General features: G+C 32.5%; 1 non-coding gene across 1 annotated transcript; it reads left to right on the top strand.

Moving 5' to 3' along the window:
• The first annotated feature begins 5,484 nt into the window (after positions 1 to 5,484).
• Positions 5,485 to 5,646, top strand: LOC120597497 (U1 spliceosomal RNA). The gene has a single exon (XR_005651384.1). It is a non-coding gene; the product is annotated as a U1 spliceosomal RNA (small nuclear RNA).
• Positions 5,647 to 24,715: the final 19,069 nt, after the last annotated feature.

The raw sequence follows: 24,715 nt of genomic DNA, 5'->3' as shown, positions 1-24,715 counted from the left end.
AGAAAAAATTGAGGAAGAATGAACAGAACCTTAGAAACTTGGATACTATTAAATGTACTAATAAATGTGTAGTGGAAGTCTCAGAAGAAGAAAATAGAGAAAAAGAAGTAGAAAAAATATATGAAGAAATAATGGCTGAAAAATTCTTAAATTTAATGAAAAACATTAATCTATAGATCCAAGGATATCAACGAATTTCAGTTAGGATAAACACCAATATATAGATATATATCTAGAAACATCATTGTCAAACTTTTGAAAGCAGCAAGAGAAAAATCCTCATCACATACAGAAAAACTATGAAATGTTTAATAAGTGACTTCTCTTTAGACACAATGGAGGCTAGATTGCAATGGAATGCCGTATTCAAAGTGCAGAAAGACATAACAAACAACTATCTTATTTTAAATGTTATATTCAGCAAAACAATCCTTTATACATGAAGGGGAGATAGAGACAATTCTAAGTGAAAATTAAGAGAATTTATTGTTATATCTGCCTAATAAAGGAAATACGTAGGATGAAGGGAAATAACACTAGATGATAACTTGATTCTACACAAAGAAATGAAAAGCATCATGTTGGTAAAAAACTGTATAAATATATATATATATTTCCTTTAAAAAATATAAGATTTTTAAATCAATAATATAATACCGTACAGTTTGTTTTATAATATGCATAGGTGAAATATATATGAGCGTAATAACTCAAAGGAAAGTTATTAGAGGAAAGTCATTACTTTTTACTGGAATTAAAGCAATATTAACATGAAGCAGATTGTGAAGGTAAGATGCATACTGTAATCTGCAGAGCAACCACTAAAAAAACAATTGAAATATATAGTTAAAAATCAATAGAAAAATTATAATACACTAAAAATATTGATTTAATAATAAAGAAGTCAGTAAGGAATAACCGAGGAGTAAACATGACATAAATAAAAAACTAATAACAAAATAGCAGATGTAAATTTAATCACATCAATAATTATATAAATACAAGGTTGGTTTAAGATAACAAAATCCATTAATGTAATATGCCATATTATCAGAATAAAGGACAAAAACATACAATCATCTCAATAGATGCAGAGAAAGCACTTAAAATTTTAGTCCTCCCTTACAACTTGATCTGGTGATGATTATTAAATCAAAATTTGTTGACGTATATGACAATGTATCTTTCTTTTTTGTTAACAGTATACATACATACTGGCTTGCCTTTATTATACTGGGTGCTGTGTACCTGGTCTGGTTAACATTAACCTGACTTAAAAGTTAGCTTGATTAAGTTTGGTTTGGTTTGAATTTGCACAAACGTGTTCTGTGTCCATACGTCAAGGGTTTAAAATTCATGTGTAGGTGTCAACCATGCCCCTTTCAATCAGGGTAGATAATGTGACTTGCAAAGCAGATTGCTTATTAGCATACTGTCTGATCGATCTAATAAACTTTAATTCAGTTCAGTTTAGCTTATTCCTCCCCAGGGTGTAGTGTGACTTTCTCTAACTTGTTGAGGTAAACTCTGATTCCACAGCACTCAGTGCAGCCTGGATGAACTTACCCAACATTTCTCTCGCAACCACAAGCCACATCAGGGGCTGCAATATGCAGTTTCTACTCTATTCTCCTACTGCATCTCATTATTCATTCACTGACTTACCAGGTGCACTTTTCTAGAAATTGAAACCATGGAGTTAATACAGAAGCTATTGTAATTAATTTTTACCATTGAGATGAATACTTAAAGTCATCTGAAAATTCTAATAGAAAAGCAGATCAGAGTTTGCTAGTGAAGGTTTTCTCTGCTTGTTATGATATTAATGTATGTGAACTCAATAAACTTAAATGCATTGTATCTAGAATGATATAATTTATCTCAATAAAAATAAAATAAAGTTAAAACCAATTAAGTTTAAACAAAACATGAATTCTCACTCTTGTATTTCTGAAACTTTTTTTTTCTCAGAACTGGTTTTTTGTTATTTATTTATTTATCAATTACAGTTGACATTTAATATTATCTTATATTAGTTGCAGGTGTACAGCATAGTAGTTAGACATTTATACAATTTATGATGTGATTCCCCTGATTAGTCTATTACCTTCTGGTGAAATACTTTCATTTTAGTTTCTAAAATGGAAGCATTTATGTTTCTTTTGAGTAAAACTGTCTTCTATCCCTACTCCCCTATTCCACCTCTGCATTTCAGCTTCCCTCCCATTTTTTTTTTATTTATTTTGAGACTTTGAGGGGACATGGTACAGTAAAAATAATGTAGATTTTCTAGTCAAACAATCCTAGGTTTAAATATTACTTACAAGAGACAGTATTGTCTCACTAAGCAAGTCACTAATATCTCTGTGCTTCAGTGTTCCTACATTAGAATAGGAGTAATAAAATCTATCTCAGAGAATGTTATGAAGATTAAAAGCAATGTCCATGAAACACTTGGCACAAGTCCATGCACAACAAATATTGTTCGATGTCATTTACTTTCTTTTCCTCTTTGTTTTCTTCACCATTACAACTTTTGTGTATACATCAAATAAACTTATTGGTAGTCATAATGTCCTTTTCCTTCCTTGTGAAGCTTCTCCCAGTTTTGAAGAGCAATAAGATGGTATTCATTCATTAATTCAATGACGATTTGTGTGCTCCCATTATGTACTGGGCACTGTTCTAGATGTTGCATATTAATTATGAACAAAACTGAAACCTCTGCCCTCATGGAATATTCATACTAGCAGTTATAAGTAATCATGTACATTTAGCTCCTTTTAAAAACCCAAACTGATATAAAATTGAGTAGTATTTCAATGCCCTTGAAAATGCTATGGTGAGTTGCCAGTGAGATGGTTGTTGTAAGATTGGACTTTAGCAAAAGTGAACCTCCTTACGTAAAGTTTGGCATCAAATACTTTAGATAGTTTGAGGGTAAAACTTAAAAAAATAAATTAACACTTGTTACAAAATCTTACTTCATTTTCTATTTAAAACAACCATTAAAGGCAGGTCTTATTTTTCTTCTATTTATAATAAGCAAATAAAGTTGAAAAAAATGAAAAAAAAAATTGCCTGAGTTCTATAGTCAAAAGGCAGTGGCTCTGTTTGTCTTTAAAATCCATCAGTTTGAGAGACTCATGGACATGGATTATAGACTAGTAGTTACAAGAGGGTAGGGAGTTGGGGAAAAGGGGTAGGTAGTTGGTTAAATGGGTCAAATATAGGGGAGTAGGGGGAGGGTGAAGTGGGCAAAGGGGATCAAATATATGGTAGCTGAAAGAAACTGGACTTTGGGTGGTAAACACACAATAGAATATACAAATTTCAAATTATAATGTACACCTGAAAATTATATAATTGTATTAACCAATGTTACCTCCATAAACTTAATAAAAAATTCCATCTATTTGATACTATGTCAAGAAATGTGGCAGCACAACTGAGTCGACCAACACCAGTTCTTAACAATGGCAAGTAAGATGACCTCTGTCTTTGAAACCCATGGCCTTCTCTACAGGTAGCCTGTTCTTGCTGGCTGCCATTTTTTAATGGCTTAACCGAGGTTATCAGGCACAGATCCTCTATAAAACAGAGGTGGGAATAGATAATTTCAAGGGTTGCTTCCAGTCTTGTGATTTATGATTTTTATGAGTTAGTAGGTTAAAATTTTATTCCATTTATTTGCATTTTTAATCAGAGGATAATATTTAATACAAATGAATAAATCTCTACAGAGAGAATTTCAAGCATGATGGCACATAGGGACAAGGGAGATATTTTATGTGTGAGGCAGGAACAAGTTCCTGGGCCCTGGTCTAGTCCTGCAGAGAAGGCAATCACCCACTCTGTGTGCTCTGGTCCTGCTTGTGCATTATCTAGAGCTTTAGAGAGAGCAGTGGTTTGGATAAACTTCAAAGTTCTTGTATATAGAGAAGATAAAAGATATGTTGCCTATCCTACACACCATTCGATCATAACAATTTTAAAATACTCCTCAGTCGACAAAAGTCAATGATTCATAGTGTGCTCACTGAAAATATTTTAGTGGACTTCCCAAATGAAGTATTTCTCATGTATAGATTCAATTCTCTTAAAAAGTATATCAAAACATGAAGTCACCAATTTTAAATCTCTATTTCGTTACAATTACATAAACTTTTAAATGAAAATAGATGCTAATTTCAATGGCAAAAGTTGATTTTAAAAAGGTACATCTAATACAATCATAGACATATACTAATATCTGCTTGGCCTAGAAAAATTAATTGTAACAACACACAGAAAACATCACTTATTATCCTCTTCTCTCAAAAGAAAAAAAATCTTTGTACTAAAAATCATGTCTTTCCTATTATTTAGTCAGCACAGAAGAGAAATTGACTTCCATAAAGAGCCAACATTTCCAGCTTTCCTTCTTTCCTAATTATATGGAAAGTTACTCCGAAGTCAGACTACTTTTATGCATTATTAATTAACCTGATTCCCCCAGGCAAATATTTAACAAACATCCAGGAAACAAATATTCAGACATTGATTGAATTAAACAAATATTCAGACATCGATTGAATTAAACTGAACCCATAATCCAGATTCCACATGCTGTTTATTTTTTCCTCACCTAAAGAGGATGAGTGGGTGTGGGTTTGACTTTTCTTATATCCCCAGAGTTTTGCGTATCATTTGGTGTAATTGATTTCCTACAAACTGAGTGTCTGGTAGACAAGGAGCATTATTTTTTAGTCAGAGAAATGGGCTACAATCTGGAACACTAGGGCTGATCTTTCTTAAAGTGACCTCTATTTCTTTCATGTAAATCATGTTTAATCTTTAGAAAATTATAAGAGCATTATAAAAAAAAGCCAAAATAAATATAATATCCAAACACATTTTTGTTTATGTTAATAAAAATATTTGAATACCAACAGTGTTACACATCAACCAACAATAAATAATCATGGTTGCCTTGTGAAAGTGTAGTTGGTTTGTCCCAACTTGATAATAAATTGCATCAAAGGCACAGGAAGAAAGGGCAAGGTAAACACTTTTTTATATTGTGATAAACCTTAAAAATATAGCATCTTTGAAGATTTTGTGACTATTATTTTTCCTTTCTCCTTACCCATTAGCTCCTTCTTTTCCTTTATTCAAAAAAAAACTTATTGAGAATATTCTATACTGCAGGCTATGTGCAGGGCATGGGTCAAGTTATTCTTTACTTTATAAGTAATAGTTATTATACATAGAATTTTGAGAGGGAGAAGAAAAAAGAGAGGCAAGAGGAGGGGGTGAGAGCAATGAATAAGTAGGGAGAAAGAATAAAAACAAAGACAAGCTGTTAATATTAATTTACATTATGTTATGTTTTATTTCTCCTTGGATTGGCTGTTTTATTCACTTGCCAAGTATTTATCGAGCAAATACTATATTCCAGGCATTATCATATGGCGGGGGGATACAAGTTAAGAAAGACTTGCTACACTTACCTGGCAGGGGAATACCATGATCACTGAGGGTGGTTTTCCCAGGGCAAGGCTCATGCATTGCACTCTGGATGTGCTGACTCCTGTGATTTCCCCAGATGTGGGAAACTTCACTGAATAATTTGTGGTAGTGGGAAACTGCATTTGTGCTTTCCTCTGTAAAACAAAAAAAGGAAGACTTGCTAATTCCTGCTCTCAAGGAAGGTACAGCTTGGGTCAGGGGAGGTAAATAAAGCAGAATTGTCAGGGGGTGGAGAAGTGTGCAATGCAGTCAAGCACAAAGAACTTTTTGAGCCTAGAGAAAACGCACCTAAGTCAGATGGGAAAGAGATACTGAATTTACTCTGAGATAGCCAAAGTAAAACAAAACAAACAAAACAAAGTAAAATAGAGCATTTTTACTTGCCAAGTTGGCCTAGATAAAAAGAGAAGGGTTTAATGAGTAAAAGGGAATCACATGGCTATACTTTTTCAGTCTTATCAACCTTCAAATCCCATTATTATTTTAAACATGTGAAAGTAAATTTACCATTTGCCGCATCATGTTTTAATGCTTACAGACTGTCAACTAACTTTACAGATATATATCCTGCATGATTATATTGTGTGGCAGGTCTAATTTATAAACTTATCAATATTGTTCAGTTTCTTTGACAAGTCTCAAATTGTTTCACCATCAGAGCAAATTATTCATAGTTCAATGACTATTTTAATAAAATTGAACAAACTGCCTGATAATCTTGTCTGTTTGCTAGTTATTATTATTTTATTCTAATGAAGTATTTTTTTGTTGTTGTTTATAATGATGTCATTGACAGTTTCTAAAAAAATACCAGCTCTGCCAATCATACCATTATGTGATGGAAGCTCTGATTGGAAGTTAAAGTTGGTATATCTTTCTTCTCTGTGAGCACAAGGGACTATACACTTTATATAATTTTCTTTGGTAGGCTGTCACTAAGTGAACAGCTTTATCCCACTGTACAAGCTGTGCATAAAACAAGAATAATTTAAATGGCTGCCAATAAAAAAAAAAATCCTTCAGTTTCAATAGCTTTAGATAAATGATCAAAGTAGTCCTGGCATGGATATATTAAACAGCACTTTGACATTATTTTATAACCAAGGAAGCAAATATAGAAATAGAATTTTTATACATTATAGTATAGATAAGGTGTATAATTTTATCAAAATAATGTTAATATTAAAACAAATTACCCTAAATTAGATATTAGAACTGTTCAATGATGATATAATAATAAGAGTAAAATAGTACAGATTTTTTTATAACTCTGATTTTGCAAATTTATATCTACTTAATATAGCATTCCACTTAAGGTAGCATTCACACTGTGAAGAGAGAAGGCACTCTTAAGCGAGATATTAATTTATGAGCAGAGATATGCCAGAGATTGTTGAATAGATAACATAATAAAAATCCTGAAATTACTTCCAGCTTTTGCCATTTTATCTTCATCATTATAGGAGAAGGGCGGTACTAATTCTTTCTAGCAAATTTAATAATAATTAGATAATTGAATCTCCAACTCATAGCATTTTTTCCTTTTTTGGAATAAGATATTTAAAGCTTCTTTTAAGCCTAAGTATGAGTAGTTTCCCAGGAATGAGTCTCACCAAAATTAAGCCCTTTATGTTAAACCCACTTTCATTAGTTAATGAGAACTGTCAGAATATTGGTTTTAGCACTCCCTACAAGCTGTTTGTTAATATGAGACACATCTATTTTTATTTATTAATTAATTCCAATTTAGACTAATGATTAGGACATTTGTTTTATTATGAAATTTCATTATATATAGCTCTTATTATTTCTAACATATTTACTTTAATTTTTTTGTCATCTAATCATAGCCCTCTAATTACAAACCCTATAGTTTGTGACTGTGGTGTCCACTTTGTAACACACTATAAATTCATTTTCTTCAAGATTCACAGGTGAATTTGACATAAATCTATTCGTACTTTTCTACTTTCTAGGCTAGTGAAGGTAGAAACATCTGATGTTAAAACAATAATCATATTCAATGGAGAAATGAGGAACACAGAAATGTTGATATATAAGTACTGTAAAAATACAAATATTTAAGCGATAATTACTGTGGCTTTTTTTTTTTTTGTCAATGAGATGTTTTCAAACAGATTCAGAAATGTCTGTTCTTTTAAAATCAATATTCCACATAGCTCAAATGCCATAGGGAATAAAAATCCATGACAATTGCTTAGAGTCTGTAAGAGGCCCATCTTATTTTGAGCTTATTTCACTTATATTTACATGTAATCAATTTTGAGTTTGATCACTGTTTTAGTTCATGCAGTGTTTTTATAGTAGATGCCATCATACTGTCTTAATATGAAGGTACTTGGCTAAATCTGTAAACTGGTTCTCATTTAACCTTCTCGTTGCACATTCTCGTCTCTGCTGAGGGTATTCTTTTTCACATTGTCCAACTGGTCAACTCTTGCTTTGTTGATACAAACTTAGTTGTGTGTCTTCAAAAAGGTTTTCTCCTTTCTTTCAACCTCTGCTTTCTGATAGAGTTTTTGTTTGTTTGTTTGCTTTATTTTTGTTCGGTTTTATTGAGGTACAACTGACATATAACATTGTATCAATTTAAGGTTTATACATAATGATTTGATATATGTACCTATTGGAAAATGATTACCACAATAAGTTTAATTAACATTCCTCATCTCGTGGAGTTAGAAATTTTTGATTTGCTTGTGATGAGAACTTTTAAGACCTAATAGAGTTAATCAGCTTCTGTGAAACACTTGTGACTGGAAGTGTCATGGTTGTATTTTCCTCACTGTATTTTGATATGGGCATCTTCTTGACTACACTGTCTCCTCATCCAGACTGAACTTTTTGAAGACAAAATCTCTATTTCAGTCATCTATCCCCGCTCCCCCACCCCAACCCATGTCTAGAATAATTTCTGGTGTGGTTTAAGGTAGATATAAATACATATTTATCACATCAAAAGCAATGCAATTACAATTCTTATTATAAATATTATTATAATACCTAGAAGTGACAAGGAAAGTTGGATCACCAGGTATGATATGATTAAATGTCATGAAGGAGTCCATATGACAATCAATCCATTATATAGATGTATACAGCCCTCTAGTTCTTTAAGATTAAAAAAGAGAATTATTTTCTTTTTTTTATTTTCATGAATTTTAGAACCTATGTGGCTTTTCTTCACTTCACTATCTTCTTCTTTTTTTTTAATGAATAAGAGGGACACATCCTGTAGGAATACTCTGAAAACTCCATCAAGCTTCCAAACTTGAAAAATATTGCCAAGTTATGCACATCTTAAGATTTTTCTCTTATCAAGCCAAGAAATGTGAAACTTATTAGCAGTTCTCATGTATGGTTTTACAAGGAAAAGGAAAATGCAGAAGTTAGTGTTCCTATGGCAATGAAGTTTCAGTTCTTACTCCTTTACCAAGGAGCTGTGGCTGTGTATTCCTCACTGAACAGACAGCTAATGAAACCTCCTAGGACCAAAAAGTTGCTTCGAAAAAAATTTTTTTGGATCTGCTTTTCTCCTTCTTTCTCTGTTAATTCTCACTTGTGTTTAAAGAAAAACCTGTGCTTATGTACTGTTAACTTGGTAAATTTTTCATAGAGCTTGCTTTCTTTTAATTTCATATAAGCCATCTCTTTCCTATTTCCTTGTGCTTAACATATGAATCAGCCGGCATTTTACAGGCTCCTATTATATCATTCAGAAAAAAAAATAAAATCTGAAAATCAGAGCATCATTTCTGGAGCAGGAGCTCAAACTGATGGATAATATTGCAGTGACGCCACAAATGAAGCATCTTAGGCCCCCGAAGCTGTATCTACAATGTTAGTGGAGTAACAGTATCATACCTTAGAATTCAGTTTTGACTCACTAGAGGCTGTGTTCATTAGAGGCTGAATTAGACCACGGCAAAATATCTCTGACTCAAGAATTCTTCCCACTCATAGACTGTATTGCTCTGGATTAAATTAAGATTCAATTCCAAGATCTGTACAAAGCAGCATTTTATGCCCAGGGAATGGCTAAAGATAGCTTCACCAAAGTCCATGTATCTAATTGTTTATGAGAAAGGGTTGTAAGAAGCAGGGACAAGAAGAGCAGGTTTAATTCCAATTACGCAAGGTTTAATTTAAGAGTAGTAGTTCCTTTCTCTCTTTCTCTCTTCCCTTCTTTTTTGTAGTTGTGGGGTTCAGGATTTTTTTTCCCTTTGAGAAAAAACTTTTTAAATTAATAAAGTAAAATAGACTATTTTTTGGCATATATAAGTTTTAACACATGTATAGATACCTGTTATGACAACTACACTGAAGATACAGAACTATTCCCTTATCACAGAACATTCCCTTATATGTTATCCTTTCATATGTGTCCTCTGCCCCCACCTCTAACCCTTGGCAACTACTGATCTGTGTTGTGTCACTACAGTTTTGTAATTTTGAGAATATACTAGCCCACTAGCAAGTTATAGTATGATGTAAATCTAGTGCATGGACCAATTATTTAGCAGCTTTGGAGGTAGGGAGCTAATGAGGGAGGTGGTTCCAAGGAGACGAATCTAAAGAATCACTTCCTCATCAGTTTGTATGCCCTTTTGGGTTCCTCTCTTCAATCTCATTTTATCTCCTTATTAATACAGAAGATCCAGGAAGACTAATTAAATTCTCCTTTCCTCTGTCCTCTAACAAAGATTCTCATAAGGAAGCATTAAGTTTATGTAATGGAGGGGAGCAGAGAATTTTTTTTTTCTGAAGTGTTGTATAGCCACAGTCTACTGACAGATATAACCTAGTATTTTGATAATAGATGGTATTAAGGCAGGTACCTAGAAATCTCTTGCAGCCTTTAAATATACTACAGGTGTCTTTTTACCCACAGATAATGTTACCTAGTGACCCAATTCCTTAAGACTTTCCTGACCTTCGTCATGCATCTTGCCAGGTAATTAAAGAGCCATGTAGGCTGGCCCATAACCTCCTTTTCTTACATCCTTATTCCAAGTTATATACAGAGCAATGTCTCACCACAGAACCAACAACACTCCAGTTGATAGAAACATTTGAGTTCTTAGGCTTCATTAATAGAAATAGAGCATGTAGAAAAGTAACAAACTTGCTCTATTTGTGCTATAGAATACCTGGAATATTGTGCCTAGTTTAGGGGCCCTATTTTATAGGTGACATTGAATATACTGACGAAATATAGTGAATTGAAAAATCTACTGAAATGAGAAACAGGTTAAAAAATTACATATGGTTGGCTTGAATATGAAGACTCATAGCTCTATGATTGTTTTCAAATATCTCTTGTGCAGTTAGATTCATTCTGTGTTACCCTTAGAACAGTGATTCTTAAGTTTTATGAATCATAGACACTTTTGAGAATCTGATGAATACTTTGGACATTTGAAAAATGCACACACGCTACATGTACATATGTATATATATATTCATATATATGCATATATGTTCCATATATACATATAAAATTCTCTCTATATAATTCCATATATGTGTGTATATATATATAATTTCATAGATGTGTGTGTGTGTGTGTGTGTGTGTGTGTGTGTGTGGAATTTTAAGGAATACTGTGCATACATTTTTAGGAACACTTCAGATGTGCCTTCTTATTATAGGGTGGGTATAGAAAGATCAGAGTAGCAGTTTTCAATGTAGTTACAGTAGAACTTTCCAGTGATTTGAGCTTTCTGAAGCTGAATTAGGCTGCTTTAAGGAATTAACAAGCTCTCTGTCACAGGGCAAGTTTAAGCATAGGCTGGTGGCCCCTTAATGGTTATATTGAAGAAGAATCTTATAAATATGGTGGAGTTTTGGCTAGATGAATTCTAATTCCTTTAAAGCCTTGAGATTCAATTAGATTCTATGAGTTTTATAGTAAAAGCCTCGTATAACATGACTGGTCTATAGGCATATGATAGTCCTGTTTCTAGATACTGGCATTCATGTATGGCTTTATAGAGTGTTTGCTTTGTTTTAGAACTTCTGCTTGATTTCCTCTTGGTGTGCCCTATAATTTTCATTAGCTCCATTTGGAGTTCTTTTTGGGTTTGGCTCTATGGACTAGTACCCATGTTTTTTGCAGTAATAAAGTTTTAAAACTGAAATATAAAGCCACGTGTTCGTTATCAATTTTTTAAAACTCATTAACACCTAAAGAATAGAAGCTAGAGTTTTTTAGGTTGATTTTGTAGAGGGACTTGTTCCATGAAGTTACCAAAGTCACTCTGTGACTCACTGCCTTTCTTTGCCCAATCACATTTTCAAAGAGCTTTTGTGTCAATTGTTCTAATCACTTTATGTTGTTTTGCTAGCGAGTGAGCAAGCCAGAGAGAGAGATTGATTCATAACTTCTGGTCACTGGTTACTTTTAGCCAGAACCTCTTAATATCTACCTTGCTGAACTAAACAAACAGATTTGGTCTCTATTTTCCAATCTTTGAGATTCTTCCTGACCCTAGAAACAAAAGTATTGCTTAATGATAATTATATTGCTTGGGGCTTTCAGATCAATTTGGGATAGAACTATAGCTTTCTTGTCTCGACAAGGCACAGAGAAAGAATGAAAAAGATCATCTCCTAAAAGGTAGAAGCCTTATAAAAAATAGAAACCCACATATTACTGTGGAAACATTTATTATTACATCATTAATAGGGCCTCAGATGTTCAACAAGTAGGTTTAATTTATATTTAAAAAATAATAATGAAAAATATTATTAATTTTTGTATTTCCATGAACTAGAGTTTATTTGAGAGATTTCTAAGCGTAGATTCTCCACATGAAAGCAATATGTTTCTCAAAATGCTGGTCATTTCTGGGAATTATCCTAAATGGTATTGGAGTCAGAAGAACAATGTGTGGAATTTTGTTTGTCACAACCAGAGGAATAGTTAGGGAAGGTCCAGAAAAGGGCACCTGAACTGAATCAAGGGAATGTGAGTGCTGCCATCTGAGGATAATCTAAAAATATTTGCTCTCATCTGTCTGGCAATATGCAGGCTAAAATGAAAAATGATTGATGCCTGTCAAATTATGAAAGTTATGTATAATTGGAATCAGACTTAAATGCAAATGAACTAACATATGTGAATGGGATTTAAATAGTTCCTGGCACATAGTAGGTGTTCAATAAATGTTAATTCCTTTCTTGTGCAAGCTTATTTGGAAGTTTAAAAGAGTAAATTTTAACATAAATAAAAAAATGTAATTTGCAGCTGGTAGTTAAAATATAGAATTTGGTATTAAAAGAGGTGATTTTGGTGGAAAATGCGAAACTAGCTTCAAAATAGGCTTGGATAAATCCAGAGACGATGGATACATAATGATTAGTTAAGAGAAACTAGTTATGACTCTTGCTAGCCTGGGAGGACAATGTTTAACTTCAAAAATAAGTCTATTATTTTTTTCATTGTAAAAGACATATTTGCTAAATAATTTTCAGAAAAATAGATGGCCAAAACTCAAAATCACTTATAATATCACCGCTCAAAATTTTACATGTATAGTTACAGTATTTTTCTATGTAAATGAAGGTACTTCATCAGCTGTACATAAATGTTTAATAAATTTTATTTTACTTTGTGAAGGGATCATCTTTCCATACCATTAAAATTGTTTACAATTTTATTTTTACAGAGAATGAAGAATATCACATAAATTATATAATCAATTGCTTATAGCTGGACTTTGATAATTTTCCCAAGATTTTGCTGTTAGAACCAACATCCATGTATCTGTCTTTGTGTATTTCTTAATGTACTTTATTAAGTTGAATTCCTAGAAGTGAAATTGCTTGGTCAAAGAGCATGAACATTTTTGAAGCTTTTACTGGGTATTGCCAAATGCTCTGTAGAATATTATAATAGCAGTATGTACTCCTATTAAAGTACACATTTCCTCAGACATTTTCCAAATCTTGATATATTGAAAAATAACTTCCAAATTTATTTTTCAAATGTTGTAATTTCAATTTACATTGATTAATAGTGAGACTAAATATTTTCAAATGCTTATTTTTGGGGGGAGAGAGAGTGCCATTTTCTACACTCTCTCCAATGTTGTATTGATGTATTTGCTTTTTATTATTAATTTGAAAAATTTCTCAATGTTGCAGTGAAGCTAATTTTTTTTTCTTTTTTATATTTGGGAATTCTCCTTCATGTGAGTTATGGCTAGCTTTCTACTACAGAGATCAGCAAGACAAGATACTCTACTTCCTAAGGCCCTTTGTAGTTAAGGCACTCATGTGATCTAGTGCAGCCAGTCGGTTATATCCATATGGGACTTTGAATTGAGAGCTAGTGATGCAAAGAAGTAAAGAAAGATGAGGATTTATTATATTCTAGTAATGTGGCAGTTCAACCGGTGTCAGCAGTAGCACCTAATGTTTCATGCTCAGCTTCATATGTAATGGTGTCTTCAACGGATTAGATCTGTAATATAATTTTGGTTGTGATTCTGGCTGCCTAGCTTTCATTCATTCATTTTAAGATATTATTATTTTAAAATTCAGGTTTATTACAGTGTTTACATACAGTAAATATCAAGTGTATTATTTGATGAGTTTTGACAAATGTATACAGTTTTGTAATCATTACTATGATCAAGATATAGACCATTCGTTTATTTATTGACTATTTAATGTGTGCCAGGCATGAAATGCCACATTTATGTTTTTTTCATATAAATCACATCACAACTCTATGTTGTTGTTTTTATTATTATTTCCATTTCACCAGTGAGGAAACAGATAATGTAACTTGCCCAAACTAACAAATTTGGTTGGTGGTTGAGCCAGGATATAAACCTAGGCAGTCATTTCTCCTGACCTGTACTGCTTCCACAGATCAAGAGATAGTTCAGTTGTTAAAATATTCACTACATACATGCCCATTTAGAAATACAATTTCTCATTATTCCTATTCAAATCTCCAAGATTCAAGATCAAACCTAAAAACAAAATAAAATTCAACCATTCATAACTTCATTTTGACATTTGCTACTGATTTCTCTAGTAATGATAATTTGGCATATAAAATATTTGTGTGATGTTCATCAAATGGATAAATCAACATGTATTTATTGAATTCATCTATGTTCATGGCAGGTTATTAACTAAAGAGGAAGGTATAAGTGGAGGAAAATATATGGCCACAGTTCTCAATTTTGTTGATGAGAAAAAAAATTAGCAAGTTAATGTGTTAGGTCACAATAAACGATTCCTTGTGACCTAGGGTAAACTATGTGAGAGAGAGTTATCAAGGAAAGAGTTATCAAGGAAAGTTCCATGGGAAAGAAATAGGTTTGAATAAGGTGTAGATTTGGAAGAGGTAGAGAGGAGAAAGAAGTTATTCTTATGTGAAGATCAGGGAAAGTGAGAATGAACTAAGCACGTGTTAAGACAGATAATGATAGTGGAAAAGCTGAGTTGGATAATTCGATGAAATAAGGTTGCATAAATGTATGTTATTGACAAATTTATGTACTAGTAAGAGAAGTATGGGCTTGATTCAATAGGCAATGAAGCACTAGTGTATACTTTTGAGTCAGAATAATTTAGGAACCATGATCTGTGTTCTTGTAAAGGTAAATTAAGAGATGTTAAACTATGAAAGAACACCAGTGTTCCCCATGAATTCATCCAAGAATTTCTTTTTTTTTTTTCTTTTTAACAGCCTCTTTCTTAGTAACCCCTGTCACCTTTAAGGCAACTTCTTCCTATTTATTATAGAAGAGGTAAGTGAAGCCCAGAAGTATTAAATGACTTCTGCAAGGTCTTCAGATAATTAGTGGTTAAGTCAGGACTAGGTACATATCTCATACTGGCTGGCCCAGCACACATTTCTTCAGACCTCTCATTTCCAGGAACTGTCCTGAGAGGCAATAAGGATAGAGTGATTTGGATCTAGACTCTCTGGGCTCAAAGTCCAGCTCTGTTTACTCACTAGCTTCTGACATTTTTCAGCATCTTATTCTCTCAACCTGTTGTTTTCTCTATCAGTTCAAAGGGGTGATAATGATCACATATCTACCTCATGGGTTGTTGGCAAGATTAAACTAGTTAATATACGTAAAATACTTAGAACGGAACCTGACATATCCATGGGGTCGGGGGGAAGGTATAATGGACAGCTGGATCAAGATATACTGCTAAAACTGAATGATGGCCCTCTTTTCCTCCTTCATAGAAAACAAATTGTATAATAATATTCTCTTTAAGATTTTGGCTGATATATTATTTTAAAATTCTTGTTGTCATCACTGAGCAGTGGCTAAAATATAGCTTTGAAGTCGACTGTCTAATCTGAAAAAGCAGAAACAACGCTTATGTATCCTATCAAGTTGTTTTCAAGTAGAAATGAAATATTGTGCATGAAGTTGAGTGTGTGCCATCTGGGAGGAATTCAGTAAGTGTTAGCTCTTTTTTCTTCATTTTTGTGTCCACCAGTGATTGATAGTAGTGAGCAAAACATAATGAGGGAATAGCAATTAAATATCAATGAAAAACCTTTCAAACAGTTGATAATTTGTATGTTTATTGTATGTATATGACTGTTTTCTGAATGTTTGTACATGTGCCCTCCTCACTTAGATTTTCTATTATATGTTACTTAACAGATTTTTTGAAGTTATCTAAGTGCAGATTTCTTGTAAGTTGAAGAAAGAAAGATGAGAAGGTGTCATACGGTGTGTGTGGACTTTCTTGCACAACATTATTCATGATGACTTCCTCTCTGCATCTTCAGAAAGAAAGGTAAAATTTCTACTGAATAATTTTTTAAAAAGTTGTTTGGAGCATATTAACTAAAAATGACATTGTATTAGGCAATCGAATTTTAATAAGCAATATCCCTTATCCAAATTTCTCTTTCTAACTTGTAGCCTTCTACCGTACATACACAAGAATAGTCATAATTTCTTCTTGTACATTGTTTCCGATTGGAACAAATATGCTCACAAAGTTCATCATCTACTCTACTATATGAACAACGTTAATAGTTGTTTTTAACTGAGGGAAGAATGTAGATGTGAGAGATGAAAATACTGAGCAGAGGGTTATATCAGAATCCACAGTCAAATTGCACATGCCCCAGGTTAAGAATTAAGAAACATAGATTGCCCGTTCTGGTAAAAGGAAAATTCCTATCCTCAAAGCACATGTTTACATAATAACAGAGAGTAAGCAAAAATTTAAAGGAATTATTTTGAAGACCATGTTAAGAGTGTTAGTGTAGTGATGAAGAAATAAAAATATGGGAGTTTCCAAAATGGAGCAATAGGGAATGGATTGACACTAGCATAGTGATGAAGTCCTGAGCTCCAATGCTTAGATTGCTGTACCCACAACTTACTAAATCTAGCACAGCTATGGGATCTTCGATGTAGTTACTAGCCTTTCTGTGTCATGGTTTCATTATATGTAAAATGGGGATAATAATAATAATAGTTGTTTGTCTCACAGGATTATTGTGAGAGTTATCATGAATGTTGTATTTATTATCTTTTATAACTATCATTTATTTCATTTGCTGGACTATTATTGATATAGTTCATCTTTTTTTCTTTTGAATAATGTTAGCTCTCAGAAACTTCTATTTTTAAATAAACAGTCACTTAAACCATGTGGGAAACCATACATTTTAATTAAAAAATAAACACTTAAAAGAGAAACAGTAAGATAGAGAGTACAAATGATTTGCTATCTTGAAACAATCAGTTGGGTAAATTTACCTTAAGGCAGGGGTGTTCTAGTCTTTTTATTTAAGGAAAGCAGGTTAAAATACATAGGCTGATCAAAGTAATTTATAACTCTGGGATTTTTCTCCCCAAGAATAATTACTTGGGGATGGAAAGGGAACATTTTACAAGGATACCTTTATTACTTCAGTTAGATATTCTCAGGAATTACATATCACTAAAGCGTAAGGCTAAGAAGCCTCTAGTTATATACTAGGTTTAAATGTTGATAAATCATAAAAAAAGACATACATTTATAAGGGGGAAAATGCATTAAACATTTTTTCCTGAGTAAAGTATGCAGAAAACCTGCTTAAATGGGGCATATAATTTTTAATGACTCAGGCCTTTAGTCCTCGGAAATGAACCAAGTATGATAAATAAGATGGAAGCTAGTGAATACTGAGTGTCTCGTCATCACATCATCAGATTGAAATCACTTGAGAATGTACATGAAAGGATTAGTCTTTAGTCTAGCCAACTTTCGAATGTGGCATAAATTGAAGAAAGTTGATTGTAATCAACTAACCCAAAAATCTCTTCCTGAAAACAGAGATATATTATAAGCAGAAATAGTGTAAAACTTTCATTTTGATGAAAAAAAAATCAAGGTTCAGTTTCTCACAAAAATTACTTTTGAGTCAGTTTTCTTTGACCCTATACTTCATTGACAAAAAATGTGTTTCCACCTTGCACTTTTTCTTTTGCTAACTTTTGACCTTTGATTTTTCATATACCCGTTAGTCTACACATAGGCTTCTCTTATGTCTTTTCTTATTTTATTGGCTATCCTTAGCAGGAAATGTTCACTAGTTAGCCCAGGAGAAAAGCTAGGTTTGTGCATCATTAAAAAATAAATGAATGCATTCATTCTTTTATTTAATTGGATATAATAATTTAAAAATATATTAAACCTGTCCCTGAAAAGCATAAAGAGAGAGAATGTGGAAAATTAAAGAATTAGGTAAATTAGAAAAGCTTAAAATGAACAAGTAGCTAGTGAAGAAAAAAAATTAAATATATTATATACACAATTGATTTTTAAATAGCGCTAATGGAGCATCAATGCAAAAAACCTGTACTCATGGAATTCAGTCTACTTTTACTTTGTAGGGCATCCAATGTTTTAGGACTCCCCCAAGTTAAATAGCATAGATAGAACAACAGACAAAGAGAACTTTAAAATACAGGAAAAAAAGGAAAATAGTGAATAAACAGTCTGACCTTATAAAATATTTCTGAACGATAATAATTGGAACAGCAATTTTCAATTTTGGTGTTGAGACAGCATCTTAACTAATGAAAGATTCACTCAAACTCTTAACATATTATAAAATTATTAAAATTATAAAAAGTTAGGCATAATTTTAGAAAAATAACAAAGATGAGGGATCAAAACTACAAAAAGATTCAGAATCACAGACTTAGGGATTAAAGGTATAGTATTTGCCAAATATAAAACCATAAAGGTCAAGAAAATGGACATTTGACAAATCAAAATTAAGTCTGTTGAGGTGAAAGATGAGAATTGAGAGTATGTCAAAAACTGTAAAAAAATTTAATATTTATGAAAAGGCTGATAATTCATAATATAGAAGAAACATCAGTTCATCTTGATAAAATAAAGAAGAATGTGAATGTATGTTGATTATATCTGAGTTTTGCAAAAATTCCCTCAACCTGAAAATAATCTCAAGCATATTTTGCTATTATTAATAAAGAAAAGCAAAGGGAAGGGGAATCTTTATTACAAATGCCAACCAATTATGTGCTCATACTCTGGGAGAAACTTTAATTACATTTTGAAAATGTAAAATTAGTTCATATAGATTTTCTGATTTACATAAGAATATGCACACAATCACACACAAATATAAAATGAAGAAATTTATCTATCATTTGTCATGTATATATCATCTATCTATGCATACTACTATTATTTTCCTAGCATAAAATCAAAACTCTGGTCCCTTAAATGATAGTTAAAAATAAATAAAAATAGTTCACAAACGCTTTATAATATTGCCCAACATTTAAAGCTTCTTATTCTACCTTAAGAATTGATTTTACAAATGCAGTTTCAATATCTATAAAACTGGTATAAAAATATCTTATAATATTTTGTATGGATTAAGTAAGGAAATATATGTAAAACACTTAGCACAATGCTAGGCCTGTAGTAAATTTTTCATGAAAGTAAATATTTAAATTATGAGAATTCGGGAATTGAATGCTTATATTACTAGAGGTGCTTTAATTAGTACTACTGAATGATAAATATACTAAAACCACTACAAAGAAAGATATAAATATAAAAATTTATTGTTTTAATTTGATAAATTAGCCTTATACAAATAAATATAACTGTTAGCAAAACTTTTTATTTTTTTATGGCTAATTTCTTGAGTTAGCTGATGGAAGCTTGTTTTGGCTATTCTACATAGTACTTATGAGTCTGCTGAAAGGAATTAAAACATCTATTGTGTACTTTCAATTGCATGTACAACTTACCTTTTTCTCAGACTATATTAACTCATTTCTCTCAAAGGTCAATTATTTACCAGAGGATAGGGGGTAGAGGAGGAGAGGGGAGGTAGATGGGGTAAAAGGGGTCAAATATAAGTGGGATAGGGGGTGGGTAAAGTGGGTAAAGGGTATCAAATATATGGTAGCTGAAGGAAACTGGACTTTGAGTGGTAAACACACAATAGAATATATAGATGTCAAATTATAATGTATACCTGAAAATTATATAATTATATTAACCACTGTTACCCCAATAAACTTAATATAAAAAATAAAATACAAACTAATGAAGAAAAAAATAAAATTAAAAAATTAAAAAAATTAGAGAATGGAAACAAGAAGCTGTGTTATTACCTAGGATAAAGCAAAATAAATGACTAGAAAAGTAAAAAAAAAAGAAAGGTCAATTATTAATGTTATAATATTTGTGGCAGATTAAGTATGAATCCAGGATAATTGGAAATTCCATGCACATCACACATAAAGATATGATGAGGTTAAAAGTTATGTTTCCTAGAAATTCACATTTTTTAAATCTATCTAGGCAATCAGTTGAATATGTTAAACTGTGTTATCATGTGGTCCAATAAATGAAGTCAGTTCGATTTCTTGCTAAAACATAATACATTATAATTTGCTGTTCTCTATATCTATTAGTTTAGTCATTCTATTAAAATGGAAATTTGGCAAGTTGGATACCCATTCATTAAATTTATTAATTTAATTATAATTTCTAAATCTCTAAAGATAGAAAATAGTATATTATTAGTGAATTCATGTTGGCATTCGATAATCATCACTTCTCAATGCTTGTAGAGTATCAGTTCTGTAAGAATTTCATGATTTTGCCAGTTTACAATTTTCAGATTCAATATTCAGCATTTGAAATCTCCAATAATGTCTCTCTATTTTGTTTTTAATCGTATGAGCACAATATTCCATCTCATAAGCAAGTAACTATGAAGACTAAGCATAAAAGATGTGACCAGAACTGGGCATAAATTGTAAGACATTCAACAAACAAAAATTAAATTTTCTTTTAAACAAGAAAATCCAGTTTTTGGCATATTCTCTTCTAAATTTTCCAGAATCTAAAGGGGTGGAGGAGGAAGAGGAAGGTAGACAGGTAAAAGGTGTCAAATATAGGGGAATAGGGGGAGGGTGAAGTGGGTAAAGGAAGTCAAATATATGGTAGCTGAAGGAAACTGAACTTTGGGTGGTAAACACAATAGAATATATCGATGTCAAATTATAATGTACATCTGAAAATTATATAATTGTATTAACCGATGTTACCCCAATGAACTTAATAATAATTTAAAAAGCACCTGGAACTCTGTCTCAACTGTAATTTATCTCTCTACCATGGGATGTTTTCTTCTTTTAATCAGGTTCATTGAGGTCTAATTTATATGTAATAAGATTCTCAATAGGTTTGATTTTCATGAGGCAGAAGACAACTTGTTTTTAGCCATCTTCCTAGACACTTGTGCAAAGACCATTCATACTGTGCCACAAATTGTGGATAAAATCCAGCTTCCCACACCATAGCTATCTATGCTGGAATGAAAACAGCATCACATCAGTGGCTCAGGTGAGATTCTGAGACCACTGAATTCCATTATATTTCTGTCATTTTTGACACTGCCAGAAAATGTGATCTCTTGTGTCTCCCAATCCCAATGCTATTTGCTTTGGGACTCCTGACCCCTGTTTCCTCTTTCTATAAACCTCCCTTCAAATGGCAGCCCCAATTCAATTTAAGTGACTCCCATGCCTTTAATGCTGATGTTAGTCATTAATGGAGCTGTAATGGGCACATTTTTCCTATGAATAGGTTTGGAGAATCACTATGACACATGTCTATTATTACAAGCATGCATTTTTCCTACCTATGACCCCTCTCCTTTCCTTGGTAGAGTGTAAGCTCCATGAGGGCACAGGTTTTTGTTTTATTTACTGATGTGGACCAGATTACCATAACAGTGGCTCTCATATAACATATATTCAATAAATTTACTTGAATAAATGAAATCTTTGAGCATTCTGCAACAAGTATATGGTTATAAGGTAATCTAACAATGAATGATTAAAAAATTCTTTCCCTTATGGAGTTTACATTCTAACGGTTATTGAGTGTTGGAAAAGGCAAAACAAACAAACAAACAAACAAACAAAAAACAAAAAACAAAAACAAAAACAAAAAACCCAAACAACAACAACAAAAAAAAACAGAATGTAATAAGAATGTAGACACATAAAATTTCAGACCGTTATTACACTGTGAGGAAAAGAAACCAAACTTAAGAAATAGTGACTGGTAGAGAGTATTTTGGTTATTTTAAATATGGTGGTCAGGACAGTACTCTTTGGGTAGGCAAATATGGGCAGAATATTGACTGGTGTGAAGATTTTGGACATGAAAAGATATGAACATGAAAGGCAAGAGGAACAGAAAGTATAAAGGTACTGAGATAGGAGCATGTTTTGTGCATTTGAAAGAGAGAGAGGTGGGAGGTGACATCAGGGAGATGAGCATGGGCCATACTGTGAAGATTTTATAGGTTATATTAAGGATTTTGGATTTTATTTAAAAGTAATGTGAAGCCATGAGAAAGTCTGGAACAGAAAAGTTACATGGTCTCATTTATAGGATTAAAAGACCTCTGATTAAAAGTCTACTCAGTAAAGAGACCAGCAAGGAAGCTATTGCAACATTAAATGTGGAATGATGGATTGAACTAGGTGGTGGCAGTTGAGTGGAACTCAGGTTCTAGATATATTCTGAAGATAGAGTTTTGGAGGCGGATATATGTGGGAAAGCGAAAGAAAGGAATTAAGGGTGGGCCCTAGGTTTCTTGGCTGAGCTGGGGAAATCTATTTCACTTTAAGTGTTTATTCAAGGAAGAGAGTAAGATGATAAATTTGGAAAAATATTTATTATGGCTCCCTGCAAACTCAAAAGAAAATGGTCATCTTAAGAACTAGTGTGCCCATTTTTTTTCTTCTAATAGTTTTTATTTGAAAAATGTCAAACAAGACAATGAAAAAATAGTACAACGGACACTTATATATCTTTTTCCTATCCATTAGTTATTAACATTTTGTCTCATTTGCTTTCTCTCTCTCTCTCTCTCTCTCTCTCTCTCTCTATATATATATATATACACATACATATGTATACATACATACATACATATATATGTGTGTGTGTATATATATATATATATACACACACACAAACACAATTTTCCCTCTGAATCATTTAAAGGTATGTTGCAGACATCATGAAACTGTACCTCTAATATTTCAGCATATATTTACTGAGAACAAGAGAATTCTCTTACACAAGACAAGACTAGACTACAGAATTTTTAGATTAAAGATAGAATTGGGTGACAGGAGATTGTGGCCTTTGAATCAGACAGGTCTAGATTCCAATTCTGGTCTCTTCACCAGATAAAGGCTCAGACAGACTTGGATTTAGATCTTATTTTATCCCATGGCAAATAATAGATTCTTAATAAATGCTCTCTTGCTCATGTTTTATTAATCACTGAAGGGAACAGTGAACCACCAGTAGGAGGGGGTGCAACCGAAAGAAGAAAAAGAGAATGAATAATAATAAACAATAAATCAGAAAAAAGCTGAAGAGGAATCAGGATGAAATACCAACATGAGAGAGAAAGACAGGAAGGAAGGCAAGGACAGAAATGCAGGGGCTGAGGGTCAGTGAGGGGATTAGTAGAATTTAGTGCATTAAATAAAGTTCTCTTAAATGAAAGATGATTCAGAACTGGTGCCTTAGTTAAACATAGATCAAGTAGAAGGATTTCCTCTTTTGGGGCTGTTTGAGTTCATGAGACAATATTAACTTTAGCTGTTTTTCCTACCTGACTTTTTAAGGAAGCTGACTGACTTTTCACAATGCCAGGCTAATGTGTTAGTGTGAAACCTCAGAGGTGTGCAAGGATAGATTTGAATGAAGTTGGGCCGATCAGGAGGAGAATAGGCTGTGGTTATTAGTGAACTTGAGAAAAGGGCCAGAGCTATTATTTAGAGAAGTGTCTGGCAACCTTTCTATTCTATACCTTGATTTCAAGAGGTTTTTTTTTTTTTTTAAATTTAGTTCTTATAACTCATAACGGGTTGGAAATTGGCAGCTGTTTCTTAGACCAGATGCAGTGTTCATTAAAAGATATTTTGATTGAAAATGTTCTCCTCAAGAGTAGCAAAAGAAGGGGAGAAGGAACAAAAAATTATCTTGGTATTATGCTGTGGATTTTTTTTTTGATTAAGAAAATATTCTAATTCATAATGATATGAATTAGGAAATTAGTATTATATAGCTTCACAGCTACACATAGGAACTTAGGAATGACAAGAAATTCAAGAAGGACTTAGAAGGATCGAGAATTAGTTCATATTGCTATAAGCATACATAGAAACAGGTAATCAGAGACCAAGAGAGTAAATCAAATTAAGTAATGGATATCAGAGTTCAGAGATTTCTGGTATTTTTAAAAAATCTTGAATTAGGAAAAGGAAAGTAGTTTTCTAAAATTTTGATGAGAAGTTAGAAAAATCAAGTTTCACAGAGTTCGGTCTACACAGCACAACACTTGGCACAGTAATATGTGTTGAATGAATAAGCAAATCAGAGGCACCAGAATCAATAGTGTTGACCATTTTCTGCAGTGAGATACCAGTATTATTTTGGCTTATCTAGAATCCAATTCTGCTTAGCTTGGAGACAGCATCCCGGTTTTTCTCTAGTCCCACCTATTCTCCGCTCACCTGTTTTTTTAGTCACCTATCTTCTGCTCCAGGGTGACACTTGACTCAGGCTAGAGCAATCAGTATCATTTATAATCATGGCTTAAATG

Source organism: Pteropus medius, unplaced genomic scaffold, assembly GCF_902729225.1.
Source record: "Pteropus medius unplaced genomic scaffold, Ma_sr-lr_union100, whole genome shotgun sequence".
Lineage (NCBI taxonomy): Eukaryota > Metazoa > Chordata > Mammalia > Chiroptera > Pteropodidae > Pteropus > Pteropus medius.
This window is presented reverse-complemented; position numbering and strand designations above follow the sequence as displayed.